The sequence below is a fragment of the Apteryx rowi genome, unplaced genomic scaffold (assembly GCF_003343035.1).
Source record: "Apteryx rowi isolate R43461 unplaced genomic scaffold, aptRow1 scaffold_248, whole genome shotgun sequence".
Classification (NCBI taxonomy): Eukaryota; Metazoa; Chordata; class Aves; order Apterygiformes; family Apterygidae; genus Apteryx; species Apteryx rowi.
Window position 1 is genome coordinate 323,548 of NW_020448841.1, and position 22,570 is coordinate 346,117.

Genomic DNA, 22,570 nt, shown 5'->3' on the forward strand with positions numbered 1-22,570 from the left:
CCCCCCACACACACACAACCACCCCCCTATCAGAGGGACCAACAGGCAGGTAACAGATTCATTCCATCCATTCTATTTTTGTGTGAAGTTACGGAAAATATGAGTAATACAAACTCAAATAGTGTACTTCGCACAGATTCCTGATGGATTCTTCGCATACTGAAATCATGACAAACATTTTTACTGAACTGCAGGACAAGCAAAAGACTCCACACTTTGTAACGGCGATCTGCATAAATACAGGATAGACTAGAGGAAAACTGAGGAAGACTAAGTGGGAGAGCTGAATGGAACAGACTTAGGAAAAAGTCTCAGGTTCATAACAGATCCCAACATGACTAAGAGTCAAAATGTCATGCTGCTGCCGAAAAAACAAATATTAACAGGGCCATGCAATACCAGAGTAACGCCAACAGAATTCATGATATAATCCTGCACTCACTCACATTGGTAAAGCCTCAGTTAAAATACTATACCTCACTTTGGTTGCCATGTTTCAAGTACAATTTGGCTCTAAAAAGAGACCTAACTCTGAGAATTAGAGAGGAGTAACAAACAAGACCCTGAAAGGCAGATCACAAGATTGGGGTTTCATTAGCATAAAGGAAAACAGAGGCTTATCATCAGCGAAAGGTGACCTAACTGCATGCTGCTGCCCCAGCAGCACCCTAAGATCCCACCATCTGCCCCTTGTGAGAGCTCAGCTACATTAGTTCAGTCCTCCAGCAAAAAATAATACTTTGGGGGGGGGGGGAAGAGGGGGAGTACGATTACTTTTCAGGTCTCTAATAAAGATAAGTTTAGTTAAGTGCTGAAGTGATTGCCTAAGAAGATGGTAGAACCTCCATCATCTATCCTGATCTTCAGAAACCTTGAAACAACTGTCAGCAATATAATCAACCTTGCCTAGAAGCAGAAGGATGGAGTAGGTGAGTTCTGTAACTTCCCTTTCCACTCCATTTTCTACAACTCAATAATTGTAAAACTATGTTTAAGTAAATGCTTAATTGAGGTAAGTATCCAAGTCCAATAGACTCACTTAAGCCTCAATGAAGGTTAAGAGAAGTGCCTAGTAACTATTTTCAGGACACATCTAGAGCTTAATTTTATCTGAAGTATTGACTCCTACTGGTGAAACCTCCTTCTTTGTCTAGGGAAAAACATGCAGTTTAAAGTAGATGTGTCTTTGAAACTTGAATTTTTAAAAGGAAAGTCACACTCATTGCCCCTTACAGGATGGCTAAGAATCCCTTTTGGGGGGAGTAATGTATTAAAATATGGGTTTTGTTAATTCTGTATCTTTTAAGTTTCTGCATGCTTTTTTATAGAATATTTATCAAATTTATTGGGCTAGAGCACTTGCCTTAATAGTTAAGTTACTATTTATTTCACAATGATTTATGCTAAGTATTCCTGGAGCACCCATGGAATCAAGTAAGTGTGGAAAAATTAGGTTTAGGACAGAAAGCTGAAGTAGAGAGGCAGTATTTTGAAGCCAAGCATTACAAGAGCAGGATGAGAAGAAATAAAAGGACATTTGAGAAGGCTCAGGCTGGAGCTTCTTGAGGACAGACAGGACGATGCCTGCAACTATCTATTCTGCTGGGAACACAAGTCATGGACATGTATGCAGGCAACAAGAACAGTGAGAAGCACCTGCAGATGGAGTGAACCATTCTCTTGGAAGATGCATCTGTATCACAAGTAGTCCTAAATCCATTCATATTTATGACTGTAATGAACACCTTGACAAGGGGAAACAGGAAAGAGGTTCCACAGATCAGATTTTTCCATTAGCAACATTATCCTCAAGGCAGAGGATAAACATGAACTGAAAGAGACCTAGAAGCAGAGAGACATAAGATGTAGGAAAATGGTTCATAAATTAGAATGATTACATGCAGTGCTTTGCCAAAAAATGATGAAAAACAGTAGAACTGACACGTGTGTACATACACACACAATGATTTAAAGATCCGTCCAGTGTTGACATTTGAAATATCAGCTTTTGGAGCCAAGAGGAGCACTTGAGAGAAACTGCACAGAAATCAGCTCCTTCAAGAAGACTATGACAAAAAGGCTATAAGGTAAATTGGGACAGCCACAACACAAAGGCCAGAGCAACGGCTGATGAAGGGAATAGGGATGTTTCTCACTTCTGGATTAGATGAGGCATATGAAATGATACAAGTCACGTAACATATAGTCACATCAGGGGGAAGAATCAATCACAACAGCTGGGTTAGCAAGACAAGATGCAGGCTAGAGATTAGGGTCTCTGACTAGATTAACAGGGTAGCTATTAAACAGGAAAAAGGCCATAAAAAGAGATCCTCTCCCCACCTCAAAAGACAGAAAAACAAAACAAGCCGCCCAGTTCCGAAATGCTAGCGGAGGACCTGAATCCAGAGCTAGGGTTACCTTAGAGGTAACTTTACGCAGACTGAACTGGTAAGAGAATTTTTGACCTTTTTGACCTTGACAAAAGAAAGAAAAGTGAACATGAAGCCATGGAAGTGGCAAGTGTGCTCAAAAAGAACAAAAGGTCCATTTCAGAGTGTGCTTTCACATCAACTCTTGTCCTACCAGCACATAGCTACAGTGGACCAAAATCTAAAAGCAAGTTAGGAGACTGGCAAAAAAGGAAAGCTTCTATTAAGAACTGATGAATAATTTAACATTATTATGGGCAATCCAGAACAAGGAAGATGTATAGAGTTTTAATGGACTAAGCTTGTTTATACAATTCAAAAACAGGATGGCATCCCAATGTAAAATATGGCATCCCTCCAGCAATAAAGCTCATAGTACAAATCTGCTGAGAATGTCTGTGGCTTTCAGCAGTAGCTCAGTGTCGCCTTCACTGACAGGTTACAGCTCAAGCTTTAAGGTATTCTTGCTCCCAAGCAATTTGTTACTATCCCTTCACTGAAAAACAGTTTTTCCAAAAATCACAGGAGCCCTCCGTAACTCAGTTAAGTGTAGAGTCAGCTGTCACAGTGGATGGTATCAAGTATTTTGCTCTGCAGGCCAAAATGCAGGGATGGTAATCACCAGCTTGTGGATAGCAATGAGAAAGCGGAAGTGGTATTATTTTCAACTGATCCAGACAGATCTGAAAGGAGATACTCTGTTCCTAATCTTACATTTATATTCATGTTAGTGCAAGCTACTGGCTATCATGAGCTTAATTAAAAAACAAAAGAACTCCCACTTGATTAAATAAGCTGCAGTTACACTCCTGTTCTCAAGCATTTTTAAGAGATTTAAAGACTGGAGGTTTTAATTAGGATGCCTCAGCAACATGGAAGAATGAAGAATTTACAAGAAAACTTGAATTGAGATCAGTGAGAGCGCGCTACAACTTAACAACTCAGGTTTATTACTCCTAATGAACACAACTCATTTTTTTACTTCAGTTCCAGTCACTGCAAGCAGGCTATAGAAACAGCCAACAACAATGTGAAGACTTTTATAATATATGCAGTCTAGTATCTTTGTTGCTTCATAGCATTTTTGTGGTTGGTTATACTTGAACTACAAACAAACAACCTGGATTTTAATTACAGATTATAAAAAAAAGCAATAAACTGAACTGATGTAGATTTCCCTTAAACTTTTAATATTAAAGAGTGCCACCATTGTTGTTGTTCCACTCCTATCTCTCTACTCTTCCCATCATTTTTGTGTGTTTGTTTCCAAAATGCTTGTGTATGGGACAGGCTTTTCTAGACCATCAGAGCTTGTAACAAACATACATTGAACCTGTGGTTAATTATGAGTAGTGCAGCATCAGGTGTAACCTGGCATACCTAACAAGATATTTCCCATAATTTTTCACATAGTGCACTTGAATTTCTGAAAAGGAGAACAAACAAAAGAGTAGTAATTTCTTTGAGGAAAGAGTGAAAAGCTTTTTTTTTTTTTTGGATAAAACTCTGTTTGAAGTAATAAATATATGCCAATTGTGTTTCCATTACCTTAGTAGACCTGCATATTTTTTCCTTTCCTTTACTATTTTCTTAATATTCATCTTCAATGACATTTTCTATGATTTTTATTTGCCAGCAAGCAACGCTTTCAAGACAGAAAAACCCCATCCAGTTACACCATTTTTACCTGTAAAATAGAGAATGCATAAGGAGGAAAACACCTTTACAAATCCTACAACATAAAATTCTATTTTCAACATAACATTGTATTTTCAAAGGCTGCTGAAGTTTGAAACTCTGCATAAAGAGTTTTCATTTAGTCTTGGCCACAAAACTCCAATTGTGCAAAGATTAAAGTGTTTTCATACCAGCAGCACTATTTTTTTTTCTAGAAAGAAATACATCTGTGCCACACAGAGTTAAACACAACTCTCAGAACAGAATTTCATTATTTTGTTTTATGCGTTTCATTGCGAAAAGGTGGAAGAAATAAACACCTGCAGAAAGTGAAGAGCTGGAGAAGGAATTTGAAAAATAAAATTACTATGAATGGTAACCAAAGTTAATAGAACTCAAATTCCAGTGTTCTCTTCTCCTAAGCATTATGCTATACTGTTCTGGGGAGCATGTCATAAAATATGTCAGAGATGTCTGGATCTTTTACTTTTGTTATTCCAAAATGACAAGGATTTACATGGAATGCTGCAAAGATAAATCTTGGAGTGACTGATGGCAGCTGAAAGGATTACGTTTGGAGAAGTAACATAAAACAGCTTCTGCAGTTCTGTAGTCTTCCTTTCTGCACTGAAAAATAAGAAAAGTCATCAACTGTCTGTCCTGCCACAAGCAAGGTGGCAGGGGGAGGCGGGGGGGAAGCCTGGAGTCCCACAGGTCTGACTTCAGACCCTCATCCTCAGACATGCTAACTGGCCTGACTGTTCTTCATTATCTGGGGAAGAAAAGCAAGGTAGTCTAAAGAAATTTCACTTCTCCACTTGCAGTATTAAAGACTGCTGCAAAAATTCCTTTTGGAAAGGCTTAAAGGCTTTCCTGGGGTAGAAGAGGGGGCTTTTTATGTAGTAAATTCTTTATGGATAAAATTTCTATGAGAGGCATTTGGGGGTTGGAAACAAAGATGGTGSAAAAGGTACCACATAATCTGATTGCCTAACAAGAGCCTGAAAGCTTGTATATATGGACAGAAAATTAGAGCGACGTACAGTTTCTACTTTGACTGAAGAACCAGTCCCCTGATGTCCCTAGTTACGATGATCTTCCAGGTTAGAAAACTTGCACTGATCTGGAGAAGCATAAATAGTTCTTGTTGAAACTACTCCCACATTGTTTGAAGAGTAAGATGATTGAAAGGATGCTCGCTCGAGTGAGTTTACAATACTAATTAGAGAATGAACAGAGAAGGCGGCAATTGCTTCAAGTCAGTGACCAAACCAGAGAATAAAACAGATACAGTGACAAAACAGGCATGATCTCCTTTAACACTCCAACATCATTTACATCACCTAGAGAGTTTAGAAGTAGATCACTGATCATGCTGAACAGGTATCACTCCTTTCAAAAGGGTGACCAAAGGCAAGTCATGCAGAGTACAGCACGAGACATTTCTTGAACATCTGGTGCAGTATTCTACACCATCATTTTAATAAATGGAATTAAAACACTGCCAGAATAGTAGGCCAGTTCGTTTGGGAAGCCCACACATCAAAATCCAAATAATTTATATTTCTGCCAAGTAGAAAAAAAAAGTCATTCAACAAGCAGAACGAAAAAGATTCTGATCTCTCTCCTTACATTTCTCTCCTTTTGGCACTATTATGTTTTTGAACAAAAGTTTTGAAAATGAAACATGGGAGTCACATCTGAGCAGCATCCAATGAAAACTGGCCACATCACCCTTCCCAAAACATCCACCCTGAAATACAGTTCATTTAGACTGGCCCAAATCTGCATTAACTTTCACACTTTATATTTTGCTTGCACCAGAAGCGATAGAATTTCCAAACACACAAATTCTTGTCCATCACCAACCTATTCATAAATTCAGTATCGCTCCCAAATGTTGGATGTAAAGTTGCCTTTATTCTCTATGGTGTCCAGCAACTGATTCTGAAGAGCCCGTCATCTGCTCTTGCAGGCCGCTTGTCCAGTTCCAGTATACAGTGCTTCAGGGTAATTGCAGCTTCCCGTAAACGCTGCAGCGCATTGCTTGTGATTCCTTGTGCAGAGAGATCCGACTTCTTAATTTTGCCTGGGGACTCAAAGAAGCTTGAATAGAATTCACATCTGCTACTTCTAGTTTGTACATTCACAGCTCCATCTCCTCTCTCCAGCTTCCCCCTTGCCCCATTCCCAGTGTCTGGAATACTTTTCTAGAGCTAGGCCAAGATATGGAAGAGTGTGAGGTAGTTAAAACCAGCAGCTTTACCACCTCATACAGCAAGTTTAAGAGGCTGGCAAACTCACCAACGAGCGCAGGAACTGTCAAGCTGGGTGTTATGAGTTAAGCACAGCGAAGTAATGCAACAAATGCATTTCTTTCTATATGAATGTAATGATCCTCAGCTAATATACCTAAATTAAGTCACACATTAGTTATGTCCGCACAGAGCGGAACAACAATTAACATTATGTGTATAATCAACCACTGGCTTTTTATATTCTGAACCAATTCTAGGGATGCTGCAGGCCTGATTTTTCCTCAGCTGAGCAAGCAGTGAGAGGTTACTTGAGCAACATCCACTTAGAATAATCAGCCTTCGTGTCCACATGCACAGAAGCAAGATATTTCAGAGGCAGCAAATTAAGTAAACCATCAGAAAGCAAACAGCTCAGATTAGGTTGCCACCGTTTGTCCAAAACCACTGAACAAATGGCCTTCTATTTGACCTTGTGTGTAACAAACAGAAGAGGACTTGTTCACCACTATTAATAGAAAAATCAGCAATGCTGATTTGCATAATCATTTCAAAGTATTCTGCAATACAAGTAAATGCAGTAATATTAGTACTTCTTTTGTGACAAAAATAAAATATTCTTTATAACGGAAAGTACTTTCTCCTTACCCTGCATTTTATAACACTTATTCTGTTTCACAGCAGCTAAACACTAAGCAAAGACCTTGCTGAGGACATTTGTTAGATCCCAAAGCTATCTGTTCTCAGCTTAGTGACAGGAATTTTACTGACTAATAATTGTGGCAGTTGAGGCCTGATGCTGAGGCCTAAGGACAATTAAAGGTCACTGTCCATTAGATTATACGGGCCACTCGGAAGAGATTATTTGGATGCTGAGGTAGAAGCCAACTAGCTCTGAGTCACTGCAGAGTCCAAGCAGATCTGGATATGTCACTGAACACCTGCATCACTTGTGCTTTCATAGCTGGCCCCTGTACTTGCAGATCTGTCAGTACACCATCTACACCTGGGAGACTCAGGCTGAACTCATCCTTCCTCTTTATCAGAATACACCTTAACAGCTATATTCCATTTATCAGGCTAAGAAATTTTGCTGCAACAGCATCTTCCATGGCAAAACTGCAATTTATGCTGGTCATAAAGCTGTTTAATTTCCAGTACCTATACAAATTATATGCAAATTTATATACATATTTACTACATATAGGTGTACAGTGCTGCTATCTATTGATTCAAGTGCTGTTAATCCTTTTAAAATTAAGTCTTTTTAATGAGCAGATTTAGTTTTTCAATAGCACAGCCTTTGTCTTTAAATGCATACATCATGCCCAGCATGCCGAGACCACAATTCTGGGCTATAATTTATAGTGATGCATGTTTATGTAATTAAAAAAAAAAAAGTTGATCTCCTCATAAATGAAGTCCAATTGTACAACTGGAGCAGAAGTTTCATCCCCGATGCGGCCAGGTGTCCAGGTGAAATGTTGTGCTCCTTACCCCTTGCAACCCACTATCAGGTTACAGCCACCAGTTCAAAGGTCCCACTTCAAAGCATTCACAAAAATTCCTCAGATGTTGTGCTGCTAGTCATGAATTGAGTTTGAAGATGCTAACAAATTCCAAAATATTCAAAGCTGTCTAAACAGAATCACACCAAGTAACATGTGCTTCAACCAACATCACTCCTCCACGGCATTTATATCCTCCTCCATTAGGACTTTAGGAAAAAAAGGCAAACTAGAATAGTCATTTACTCTGAGCTGCATTGCAGCCTTATTAGGGGGGTTAAAAAGTTTAAGCTTGCTTTTTTAAAAATATAAAAAAGGCAAGACATTGACAGGAATAAAGTGAAAAAGTCTTAGAAATAAGATTTTGGCCTGTTTATATCTTACAAAAATCTGAAATCGGTTCATGATTTGAAAATGTTCTGCTACTTCTGCTTTAAAAGATGCTGTCAGTTTATCTTTTATACAAAGAAGGGTACCTGATTTTAAGTGCATGAATATAAAGTTGTAAGAAACTTATCACTCTTACCACTCATTTTTTTTCTTTCATTCCCTGTATTTCTCTAAGCCTCCAGTTAGTGCCCTTTACACCTTTCTCCCATGCAGCCCTCCACACCTCCCACCACCTTGCACAGATGACTACCATTGATGTGTACTGCTACTTTCCTACCAACACATCCACTTTCACTAAAACATGACTCATTTTAGTGATACTATTTTTGTGCATTGAAAGATGCTCAGTATTTAGGAATGTTATGTGTTTCTTCTTTTGACAAATACTTCTGTCACAACGTCCAAAAATCTTTCAGCTGAAATATAATTCCAGAGAGAAATCATACTTTAGAGCAGTCAGAACCAGTGAGAATTTGCAGGCATTTCTCTGGGGGCTGGAAGAGAATGACTTCAAATGAAAAACTGAGTTTCTTATAGCAAGTGCCTTCAACAAGACATCTCAACTTCACGATCAAGTGTGACTTAATGAGTCAGTGTGAAGCTACTTCATTGACTGGTTTGTCTTTCCTTTCATTTCAAGTGCCAACTTTTAAGTAAGAGCTGTTCAGCTCCTTACAGTCATTGCTTTCTTATATGGGATTTTTTTTTTTAATTGAGCATTTTTTTTCAAGTTATCCTGCCATATTAGGAGATGAAAATAGTTGCCAATACAAGTAATATATCACTGCCCTTCAAAACCAATTAATTTACCCCAAATATATTCAAATCCAGTCCCTATAAAAAAAATTTGTTTAGTTTCATGTGTGCCATCCAGCAAGGTATGCACTTACTTGTATGCACTTACTAGAATAGGAAGTGCAATTTCTAAAAGTTCAGAAAAATTTTTTTGAAAGACAGGCTTTTTCCACACCAGACCATAAATTGCCCTTTATCTGATGAAGATTAGAAAGTTGCCGACAAAAGGGCAGATATTTTATAACTACTCAGGGTAAGGACTGATGCAATTTCCTCTGTAGCATCTGCTATTAGGCAATGCCAGAGACAGTTATAGAAACACTCCATGGAGTAGTCCATGCCTGGTGGCAGCTCTGCACCTTTTCACCAGCATTCTTTCACTAAGAAGCTTGCAAATACAGGGTAGAGAGAAGTCTCAGGAGACTACAACTGCCAAGTAGGTGGGGGGAAGGAGTGCTAGTGACTCGTGTCCTTAATGGCTGTTACCTAGCTAGCACCAACTCTTACTAGTGTTTTCTTCAATATTTCCTTGAAAATTGTTTGGCACTGAAAAACAAACAAGCAAACTACACACTAAAATTTTACAGGTGACACAAACCACAGTTTGGCCCAATAGCTCAAGTATTCTTCCAAATTCAGTGTCTTATATAAAGCATGAATGATGGCATAAGGGAAGAAGATTTAAGTAACATTTCAAAAGATTTGGAATTTCCAGGTGTGGGATGACTTTGAACACAGGCAAGTGAATTTCCCCACTCTCCAGCTACACCCCAAGCAGAATTTGAACCAGTGAAGACAGAATCCTTGTTTCCAAATTTGATATATCCAAAGTGTTTTCGGGGAAGCATCCAACACAGTCTACTTCCATAATAGAGCCTCTACTGCAGAAAGCTAAGATAAGTGGGGATTTTACCATTTCAGTTAATTTTTATTAGACAGACAACCAGAGTCTTCCCTCACCGCTGCTACCCTCCCTTCTCTTATTTTCAATACATCCCCCAATGACAATGGGTGAAATAAAAATAAAAAAGTGTGTCAAAGACTGTTTTAAAAGAAATCCAAAGAGTTCACTCTTCATTTCAGACACGCACACTTTTATAGCTGGTTATAAGGCAAAGACATGACATGTACAACAATAAATTTTTCATCCTCATTGGTCTGCTACAGAAGAAATTCACCTCTTAACCTACATTTCCATTTATTTATGTTTACTTAAGGATGATGAGTGAACTGCTGTATCCATTAGTGCTCTTTCAAACTACATCAGTACCAGATTAGAAATCTTGGGTTTAATGAGCTTTGATTTAAAAGTCTTTGTTAGTTATTCCTATTAAAATGTATTATTGGAAACAAAGAACTGTCTCACTGTTATTTAGACCATGGCAGTTAGAGCTGTTGCATATTTTAGACCTGTAGTCTTTCCTATTAACATAACAGAAATGAAGGCCCTTATGTTCTCTGTTTCTCAAAAAACAAATAGATTCTGTCACCCCACGAGATAGCATTAGAAATACTTAAACTTGGATCATTATGGACAACTTGAAAGATTAAGAAAAATAATCTTGTGAAATTTACAGATGCTATTCAAAATGTTTTTTAACCTTAAAATTTTATTTCTGAAATTATGATTACACTGCCTGACTATAGCCTTAAAATGATTTAAAACAAAAAAGCAATATGCTTAACAGTAAGGTTTTAAAAGTATGCTAACCATGGGATTAGGAAGAGCTACTGATCTACCACTTGGAATCAGTGTGCTCTGGAAAGCTAACCTGAACTTTTATATAACAGCATCTTCTCTAGGCACTTTCTGTTGCCTACCCTTAATCGTTGTATATTGCTCATTCAAAATGGGGAATGCAAATAGGAACTGAAAAACTGCTATTTCTTCACCTAATAAATGAACAAAGTAACACCAACAAATTGTGCAAGAGGACGAGATCTACACTTCTACATTTCTGAAGGACAACCAGAAACAAACCAGCACAACACATTTCTGGTTCAATAATTCTATGCGTGTTGCACATTCTTTTCATTCTTTTTGTTTCTGCATTTTAACCAATTTCGATGCAAATGCAACTTGCCATGGATCATATGCAGATTATTTTAGTCAACGTTCCTAGAGTAATAAAAAGTTAGAAAAGTACAAACCTGAATTAAACTGCTCCACTATATGAGTTATTCATTAAATCAGCAAATGTGTATAGCTGTCTATAAAATTACTTTTGTTTTTTAATTAAACTAAGTTAATTCTAGTACAAAGTATCCATTTACAAGCCATTCTTTTAACAAGGCTCAATCTTTTGTTATCTTCATAAAAGAAAGCAAAAATAAAGATTAAAACCAACTAAAGAAACGTTTTTCTTCTCGATTAATGGCCGCTTCTGTAGTTTTCCAGTACCACCTTAATTTACATGAGCATAGAGATACCTAGCATGTTTCCTCTATGTGGTAGAGAACAACAATACTGTTACAGACTCCTTTGTCTGTATTTTTGCATCCCCATTTCCTTGAAACGTCCTAAATTTAGTTAGAAGTTTACTAGCTATGACAATCATCTACAGGCACAGAAAATTTGCAAATTCACACTACCCTCATGACAAATGGAAATCTCCACTGAACATTTCAGCATTTATGCAGCAAGTCTCCCTCCAGCCAGTGGCTAATCTACAGCTTTCTTAAGGGTCCCAAAGTCTGGGCTAAATGAAGGATTTTTTTTTCCACTTTTCCCAAATTAAATGTTTTTTCTCAAAAGCAGCTGGCCAACAGAAGCTGAAAGATATTATAGGTAAAACTATAAACCAATCTGTCTTTGGGAATATCTTTCTCTCAAACAGTGTTTAGATCATTTTGTCCAGCTGAACAACAGCAAAATCAGCAGGTAGGGAATGGCAGGTCATTTAATGTTGAAAACTTCTTTAGCAAACAATTTCAATTTTTAAGAGGCAAAGATTTGTTGCCCCACCAACCTTTGAGCTAGAACTGCATATAAATGGACACTGCACTTTTTCCAAGTCCTTCTTATTCTTACTAGTAATACAGGAGTCTATTGACATCCTCTCAATTAGAAACATTAAGTTTTTTCACTGTAAACACAGTCAGCATTATTTTATGTCCTGATTATTAATGCAGCTGACATCTACTTTTTCGCTAATATAAGAGCCCACAAAAATTAAAATCTATTTCAGTTTGTAGCACTTGTGACAGCTTGTAAGCATTTCAAAAACAATTCAAAACAACTGGCAGCACAACAGAAAGGCAATGTGCTTAGTATCACCCTTTTCATTAATCATTTAATGTTAACTTTTTAATAGAGTAAAAATTTCTATTTCCTTGATTTTTCTGAAAATCTGAGATTCCTACTATTTAAAGTAAACCACTACTTGCAAACACACTTGTGAACAGTTGACAAATTGTGCAGATACTAAATACTGGAGTAGAAAATTCCAGGGGATAAACATATGCCTGGACATAACAGGGGTGAGGTAGGAGGAGGAGAAAAAACAAAGTTTTTTAATACTTTTTAAAGTAATACAACATATGAAATGTACTCTCAGATCAAGCCCTTTTTCCGTAATCATCTGCCATCCTCCAAAAATACAGCAGAACTACCACTGCAGAGTTGGTGGTACAAGGACATGGGGGGGAACCAAGGTTTGCAGTTAGAAGAGAGAGACAAGCTTTTGGGTTTACAAATCCTGTTTCAGATCTGAAACAGCAGTCACAGACTTCAAAGGCAAGTGCAAAATGATATGTAAATAAACCCTGAGCACTGTTATATACATTTTAATATATATACACCCACCTCTGCATATGTCCGTGTACACAACTCTTCATACGCTCTTGCCAGCCCCAAACACTTGCTCTTTAGTCTCCAGTTAATTTAGGAGAGGACCCTTCACACCAGGTCATTCTCCCTCCCAAGAGATTTGCACGTTGCAACCTCGGAGCAAGCTGGCCCTCCTTTAACTGGCCTCCCTGCCTCTCCCTGCCCCACACAGCACCAGCTTCGGCTGCTGCGAACGCTCCCGGGGCTTCACCCTGCACACGGGGAGCGCGCGCCCCACACAGCACTTTTTTATTGCTCTGATGCATGCTGTTGGGCCAGCAAAGTCACCAGCCAGCACGCTTTACTCCCCACCAGCTAAGATCCAGCCTGGTTTCCTGCCAGAATCTTAACGTTCTCTTACCATAACTTTGGCCGATGGGAGAATGCATTTTTCTTCTCAAAAGCTCCTGCTATGCTTTCATAACCAGAAAAGCACAGGTCTCCACAGCAGACGTAAATTTGATTTTATGCTTGCATAGTCAACACGTTTAATAAACTCATTAAACAAATACTGCAAACATATTATACTTCCACAAAAGCATTTGTGTTTATTAATCACTACTGATAATTATCTTTGGTCAGGTTTGACCTCTTTTCATCTCTCATTTATGGTTTGATAAAATGTGCAACAAAAAAAATCTACAACAGATTACATGCTTGAACTAAGACGTGACATTAAAACAAGTTTAAAACATGTTACTACAGAAGCACACTGACTGTGAACTTTACACAATGGCTTAAAAAATATATATATATACACACTGTTAGCATTTTACTCAGTGTTTAACATAATCTTTATTTTTTCTTGAAAAGTACCCACTTTAGTAACCACAGTATTTTTCTGATTAGCGTGGGAAGTTTTTTCAAACCCAAAAGAGCAATGCAATTTTCATTTCTTCTTCAAATACCTACAAGATCTACATGAACTTTCCTTCTGAATTAAAATGAGGCTATGACCTTTTCCCAAAAGAAAAAGGGAGTATGAGGTATTTAAACTAGGAGTCAGGGAAAGAACAAAGGCGTCACTAGAGGCCAAAACCATACTTCATCTACTGTAACATATGTGACAGGAGCAGAGATTCAACCCCCCACCCTCACAACACAGTGTTTGCGTCATTGCCACACTACCAAAAGGGTCCACCAAAAACTGCAACCTTCTCTTCCTCTCTCATGCAGTTACTTTTAACTTTGCTGTTGCACAGCTGAAAAGCCAGAGGCCCTGAATCTATACAACAGTTGCTCTTCAAAAATAAATTTCTAAGGCCACCCTGGAAAAGGGACAAATCTTCTGTCCTCTGATGTGTCTGATATATTATTATTTTTACTCTTCACCTGGTAGAGACATAAACAACTTGTTAGAGTTTATGTAGGTGAAGACACGACACTACTGACACACCAAATTCTAAAAATTACATTAATTGGGGATCATACCAAATCAGCAGTCCAGTTGTTTCAGAGTCCCTCTGTCTAATCAGCTACTGTCTTTATTTAAAAGCAAAGATTTTTTTTTTCTTAATATAGTAACCTTTCTCTAAAACTAAAAATTAGTGATTATGCACTTGTGAGATAGAGTCATCCTGGTCCTTCACCCCTCCCCTTGCTTAGATGTCACCTGTAATGCTCAGCTATAGCTTACATTAGTCTTAAACAACAACACAAAATTAGATTTGTTTCAACAGCAACTAGTGAGACAGTAAACTTACAAACCTGCTTTTTCTCCCCTTCTCCACTTTTCTTTTTTTGCACAAACACCCACCTATGCTACCACCTATTGAACAAGTTAGCGTAAATATTCAAAAAATGAATAGAATGAAAAACACACACACTTTGGTATTTGTCTAAGACAAATAATTTAAACTCATAGATAAGAACCTGTGCACAAAGATGAGCTAAGGTTGTGTGCACATTGGTTATTTTTACACTCACATGTACACGCGCACTAAGATTCGACCTCAAAAGCATTTTCCTCTGAAGAAGCACGTACCGAAGGTTTAAATTTGTTTGTGAGCACAGCTCAGACAAAAGCATGCTGTGGGATCTGTAGCACTGCATGACATATTCCAGTACAGAATTCATAGTTCTGTACCAGGAGTTGCTCATACAAGACAYTTTCAGTAAAGACTCAGCAGATACTGCCGAGTTGCCAATATTCTCAGCATTTGTCAATATTCAGCTTGCAGAATAAGTCTTGTGAAAGTATTTAATTAACTTTCAAATCAACATACATAATATTTGTACTAAGGGGCTGAGCTTGAATTTATGTTTGCCAAAACTGAGATAAAATATCAAAGGAGGAATAGACCGGAGTTCCACAAGGTTTCTGAAATAACCCTTACAAGGGCTGAGGAGTAAGGATTACTTCCGTCACTGTATTTTCCTCTATGTTCCAATGAGCAGTGAAGAGTTCTCCTAAAGGCTCTTCAGTAGCACACAAAAACAGCTCCTATACCTGCCATAGATTCAGTTTTCAACTTTGTGAAGTGAATTTAAAATGACTTCACTATAAGGTGAACTCACTTTGAATTACAAATACTGTTTCTTTCCTTATTCAAAGGATAGAGAACTATTCAGTGAAATTACACTACGTGTTAATATGAGATTTAATATAACTTAAAATAAGGATGCTACAAAGTGTTGATGGATTCTGAGAGTGCGCGCCAGCATGATGACACTACAACAACAATAATATTAGTTTTCATAGCTAAGTTAAATAATCGCTTTCATAGAGCTGTTGCAGAAGGCTGCAAAGAGAAGCAATGAAGAATTTCCTTTTTATAATTGTTCAAACTCTGTTAGTTTTGTATCCCTGGAATTCTACCACCTTTCCTCTTGGCAATTATCAATACTGTCTGTCAATGGAGAATAATATTCCTACCCTGAAAGTGAAGGATTAGAATATAAAGAAAGCAAGGATTTACCCCGGCTTTGTCACAGGTTTCCTGTGCGACTTTTTATAAAGTCATTAACATACCTGTTCCTCAGGAACCCTTTCTGTAAATAAGATAGCCACATGCTGCACAGTGGGGTGGGGCAGAGCTGTATTCATTTCTGCCAAGTACACTGAAATTTTTTGCAAATCACAAGACAATCGTAAAATATTACTTCGCTATTTAAATATAAAACATGCCAACATAATAACCTATCTACTTAGTAATAGTATTTGATAACAAACTGTTCTATCTGCATAGGTAAAGTGACCCTATAGCAACTGGGCACCTCCCAGAGAGCCCATTGTGGCAGTGCCTACCAATACAAATAAATTAAGCACAAGCAACATCTTTCCACTCCCTGCCCTCTTCCTCCAACTCTTTCTCAGCTTCTAATTTGCAGAAGCTGAGAATGTACACAGATGTCAGTGTCCTTTACAGCAGCCACATCTAACAATGATTCGACTGCACTGGCATGCCCACATGCCTGCTGTGTACTTAAGTTCTCATGACTCATTTCCAACTTTCCAGAAGAAAATTAAGTCAGTCCTACTGGGCCATGTACAGTTGACAATACCCTGCACAGGCTCACAATGGAAATTATGAGAAATGTAGCCCAAAACAATTCAAGCTAAATGTAGTTAGTAAGCCTACAGAAACACAGATGTAAATATAATGGGGAATTAGTGCAAGACAGCAGTGTTACATTCTGTTTTACAGGTCAAATATCCATGTAAGCCTGTTAACACATATTTCAAAACATTAGCTTTATATGAATCACAGAACTGCAAGAACCACACAGGTCAGAACATCCAGTCTTCCACTACTGCAAGCAACTACGTAAGTTTTATGCAGAAAAGGCCTACAACATCCTGTCCTACGTACCTTACATCACTATGTTAATATCAGTAGTTTAAGAAGGCCAAGAATATAAATAAAACGCGCCACAAGAAGTTAGCTAGGGATCTCAAGGGCTTTATCAGTGCCCCTACCCCAAAAGAGAACTTGGTAAGTAAAAGCACTGAGTGCATTCTGAATACACGCTATTAGAGAAGGCAAAATACACAAGTGCCATGACTGGCAATCTGATTTGAGACAGAATTTCTTCCTGATCCTAAATCTCAAAATTAGTGAGCACACTAGCAAAAACACACCAACCAAGAAACAAGCAGCTCTTCAGTACCACCACCAGTACCATATCATCTCACCTTGCCAAAGTCCCTCTCTGGCCGAGGCCTACTGAGAGCACTTCAGAATGAGACAAACCACAGAGAACCTCGCTGTGCACTGGGGTGGGAGATTCCCTTCCTGTCCTGGTAGGTGACCTGTAGAAATCCCAAAGCCTAAGATTAAAGAGATCCCAAACCTAGTGCAACCCCCAAAATGGTATTTTTCCTAGTCCTCTCTCAAAATAACACAGTGTTAAGGTATTTCCATCAACTCCCCTCATCTCAGCAGAATGTCAGGTTACATTACCACAACTCCAGGCTCACCCAGTTCATTTCCTTCCTACATCCTTCACTTCTAGACAATATAACTTAGCACAACGTATCATCCCAAAAGGAGGTAGAAATGCTCTCTCTGTGCCAGCTAGACTACACTCCTCTCCCTTCTCCATGGATGGTGACAAGTCTTCATAACAAGAAGCTTCTTACACAACATCAGCATGTCCCCTCTAGGCTGAAGGAGGGTCCACATCAATTTACCTTCTACTTTCCTATAGAAAGGACATCACATCTATGATATTAGGACTAACTTACAGTGAGTGGGTGGTCTCCGAGTGCCAAGTTTCTAGAGAATCCAGATCTCCTCTTAGAGAAGTGAAAGTCTGAGCAATTCCATCAGGCAAAACCTGACAACCTCACACCAGTCTGGTGCTAGATCTGAAGACAAACAAGCAAACAAAAAAAAATAACACAGATTAAAAATAAAACTGACTGCTGCATTCTGCCTTTCCATAACTGGGGAGCACAAGGGAGGAAGGGAATATAATCTATAAAAAAAAAAGTAGAATATTTTCAGTTATTTAAAACTAAAACATTTCCCTAAAACACAGCATTTAGGACTAAACCTAAGGATATGTATTAGAAGTTCAGATTAGCAATCCTCTGCTGTATAAAGCAACTAAGTTTTAGTTTACTAACACACTAATAGAGCAATGCATTTTGAAACAGAATTTTTTCTTGCCTCAAGGATCCAGGATTCTGTTCAACAAACATGTAATTCTACTTAGGTGGAATAAATCCACCCATAACATCTTGTCAGCACAAGGAGAAAAAAAAAAAAGAAGAATCCTGCATGGAAAGAGATGCCAGAGGGTACTCTCTCCTTGACAAGCTTATACCATTATTCAGTTGTTACTTTGAAACAACCAACATGCATTTTTGATATTTAGTCAAATGCACTTTTTCTACAGACAAACCAGTTCTGCAGTCTTAGCAGCTTGTAAGGCTTCTCTGTACAATATGAACGCTAGCAATCAGAAAGGGCTTATGACAAGGTTTAGGTACCTTGAATTCAATTTGAGTTTAAAAGAATCTGTATTTTAGCTTCTGTCTACATGCATACACTGTACAGTCCTTCATTTCGATTATTAGGTTTCAATCTCTGTTGAACCAAGTCAGTTCCCACATCAGCTTGATAATAATCTTCCCAGAAGTGTAATCAACATCAAGCAAAATAGTGTCTTGGTACTATACATCATTTACTGTTTATAAAAACTAACATATCATTAAACTTCCTCTCAAGCTCTGAGGCTTTCTTGATCTTTGCTCAAGATTAACATGAGACAACAGAGATTTCTTCAAATTATTTGTACCCTGCATTTAAAACTGTATACAGTATGTGAGCTTCAAAAATAATACAGCTTTAGCAGTTATAATTTAACTTTTCTCTCAGTTATTATTTCAACATGCTGCCAATAGACAATCCAGCTTCTTTTCACAAACACAACTATTTAGTACTTCTGCCTTCACTGAAATATTGACATTACTTATTGGCATATCATTTAGTATTATTCTTAAGACATCAGCATATTTTCAAAGGAAGAAGGAAATTCTTTTCCCTGTTTTCAACCCACTGAGTTCTGAGCAATACTTTTGCCTTCTCCTATCAACTGTCTACACTTAAGGACTCCTAATTTCATGTTTACACTCAATTCCTTGCTGCTTCTGTTACATTCCCAAAAATGTCACCACCCCCAGCTGGTTTGTAATCTAAACATCTGTGATCTAATTTTAGGACTAGATCATTTAATGTATAAACTTATGTATTTTTATAATAAACTATTAAGGTTGGAAGTTTTTAAAAGCAGAGCTAGAAGAAAATATGAAATATCAAAATTGATACATCAAGGTTAATTTAAACTTTTCCTTTATGCTGCCTCTTATAGAGAGCTAAAATAGCTATCAACACAACAGCCCATTGACATTTTTAGCCTGTAGTGGGCAGAGACAGCTGAAATAATAACACATTTGAGTGATGAACCAACTTGAAGATTTTATTAGTCAGACATTCCCAAATTTGTGGCTGGCGTTTTTCCCAGCAATAAAAATAAATAAATAAATAAAATAATTAATTAAATAAAAGCTATTCTACCTTTAAAACTTCCAATTAATTATGCATTAAAAACTTTTCATTAGTAAGGCAACAGAACCACCTGATAAGGCTCCAAAAATAAATAAAAATACCTAATCCTGAAAAATAGTGCCTCTAATTCTTGGTATTATTTACAAGAACAAAGGAAAAGAAATGGAAAAAATTATTTCATCTGAAATAGGTTAGTTAACAGACAATTATATTTGTTATCAGGTATATCTTACATACGCCATAGAAATAGCAGTGACCTTAAGGGAAGTGACAGATACTAAAGAATACAGAAGCCTTCTCCTTCACTAGCCACATTAAGCCATCAACAGCTCTGTACTGACTTTCAAAACACATTATAGCTTTCAGAAAAGATTTATGCCTTCACTATAGCAAAAAGCAAGAAAAACAATTGAACTTTTCAACAGAGCCCAGAAGGTCAGGCCTTAGGCAGCAGCTCTGCAAGTCAAGGGACAGGAAAGGAGAGTTGCCCTTTCCACCATTTTAATTTCAAAGCCTCCACTTCACTAAAAGCTAGGTAAAACAGTATTTAGAATTTACCACATTATTCTGCAGCCTTCTGTGTATGAGTTTTGCCTTGTCTTCACAACTGCAGATTAGTGAATTATATGCCACTTTTACCTGCCATCTAGGACAAGCCAAATGCACAGGCCTTTAACTTGAAGGGGGTTTCTAAAGGTACCTCAGATCAGGGAGCCGAAGCTTGTATCAGCTGCTCCCTCAATCACTCCTTAAAGCCAACTGGTGCCTTTGTTCTTCCACTATCTTTCCACATTTTTGCATGCACCATAAGTCCTCCTCCCCCCCAAAGCAATTTTTCCCCCCAAATCATTGATCAGAAAGAGGCCCCCTGTTCCTCATTGCTCCCAAAACCTCTGAGCTGCATTAATCTGGTCTGATCTAAGAGCATAGGGATGTGTACCCCTAAAATGCCTTGGACACTACTGAGCTCTCATCTGTAGCATCTTATCTGGTCATAGGAATATCTATATAGCTTGATACAGCTCATGAACATTTAGTAAGTCCTTTCCACAACTAGTCTATAAAATAGGCCAGCAGGTAGAAACCTGTTTTTAGACTGAGATTTTCCATTTCTGAATACTTTGCAATACAGGCATGCTTTCTAAAATCATCAGGGAAACCAAGATCAGCTTAATTGCAACAACCTTTGCCACTCTATTGACTGACCTGTAATTTTTCTACATTTTTCCTGGGCTTGTGAAAGAAGAAAACCGCAGACTTCAGCAGACATTCATGTAATACTTCAGGATATCGTATTTACAAAACTCCACATTAGAAAAATTCTGAAGTCTGATAAATTGGAATAGAAAGATAAATTGAACAATAAAAAATGTATCTGACAATGGGTGACTATAGCTCCTGTTAGCAACACAGAGGGAAGCTCATTTAGGGCAGAACAGAGTACATTAATTACTTGGCATTCAAGAAGAAAGAATACACAATAATTGACAATTTTAACTCTACGACAATTCATTAAGCTGTTTTGTACAGTATCAGCTCTAAAGAAACTACACATTTCTAAGTGTATTTCTGGAAAAGTCTACCAGGAGCACACTAAACTAAGACATAATCTGGCAATAAAATTCTGGTTGGTATAAATCTGCAGCAGGCAGGACAAAGCTGTTCAGGAGGAACCACCCAGTTCTCTCCTTTCTCATCGCAGCCATTCATTCCTGCCCACAATTCCTATCAACACGAGTAGCAACACGACTGCAGAGGGGAACGAAATCAGGATAGCAATCCTGTTAAAAACCAAGCCAGAAAAAAGCCAGATTTTCAGCCACACCGTTACGTACTGCATGAACATTTGTGCCACTACATGGGAGATGACAAGGACAAACCAAGCAGCTGCAGACAGGAGGGCAGGGTGCCACCACCCCTTTGGGAAGCAACACAAAATGATGCTGGTTTACGCTGAAAATGTAACTAGGAATAAAATAACAGGGAACAGTAAAAAGCAAGTATACTGCCAGAAGCAATTTGCAGTAATAGACAATGCCTTTTCAAATTCAGAGTTTGGGCCATGTGAGCAAAAGCTGCCAGTCTGAGACCACGTATTAAAATCTTACAGCTTGCATGATGGATAAGCTAGTTACAAATGTCATTATACAGTGCTAGCTTTAATTGCTCTGAGCTAAATATAACTTTAAGAATTTAATAGCTCCCCCTCAGCTTTTCTGACATTCAAGAAGAGAAAAATCTTCAAGTCAGAAAAAGCACATAGGCATACACAGTTTCATGTCACCACAGAGAAACATGAAGAAAACCCCTAAGATAATTAAGTTAAGGTCTCAAATGCTCATTCAGAACTATTCTTTTTAGTAAACTGTTTGCTTTACTATTCCACCTCTCTGATTCCAATTACAGGAAGTGACTGAAGCACACATACCTGCTCCTTTTCAAACTTAAGCCATTTATTTGCTTTAATAGCAGACAGCACTGGATCTTGCTCACACATCCAGTCAAGATGCTGCCTTCACAGGCAGCCTGCCCTGGTACCCACATGCTTCTTCCTGTAACACAAGCTAAGCACCACAGGAGAGGAAAAAGAGGAGCAAGTCTCCTTCTGCACATGCATACAGCCTGACCCTTACCTACAGCTGCTGCATTAACATGACATATATGAAGGGGTCCAAAAATCTGCTCTAGCAGCAGAGACTGCACCACCCTGATAATGGCATGGAACAAGTTCTCTTCTGCCTTCTTGCACTGAATAACGATTTCCAAAGACTTTAAAAGTTCTACACAGCAGGTTCCAATTTCCCTCCTTGAGCTGATACAGGATTTCAGGCACAAAATTTAGCTGACAGCTAGAAATATGTTCTACAAATTCAGCATTTCTGTTCATCTTAATTTTTTTCATTTTAAAGGTCATGTAACTGAAACGTCCCCACTTCTTGCACAATTCAGGGAGTTTAAAAAAAAAAAAAAAAGACGCTTCTGTAAAGACAGACCCTTTTGACTTTCCCTCAGGCCATGACTGCAAAATCCCACTGCAATCATCACCTGCTTGTCCCTTCTACTTATTTTCTCTCTCATTTCATTCATCATCCTCTTTCTTCGACTAAGCTAAACTCTTAATTTTTATTAAGTTCTGTCCGTCTTCATCCCTGTCTTTGCTGAGTGGGGA

The 22,570-nt window shown here is 38.1% G+C and overlaps 1 protein-coding gene across 4 annotated transcripts in view; it reads right to left on the reverse strand.

The window, feature by feature from the left end:
* Window positions 1–17,592, reverse strand: part of OSBPL3 (oxysterol binding protein like 3) — a 76,936-nt gene extending 59,344 nt beyond the window's left edge. For all 4 annotated transcript variants that reach the window (XM_026066802.1, XM_026066800.1, XM_026066801.1 and 1 more), the window contains exon 1: window positions 17,574–17,592. The gene's annotated coding sequence lies outside the window, so the exon portion shown is untranslated. The remainder of the gene's footprint in view (window positions 1–17,573) is intronic.
* Window positions 17,593–22,570: the final 4,978 nt, after the last annotated feature.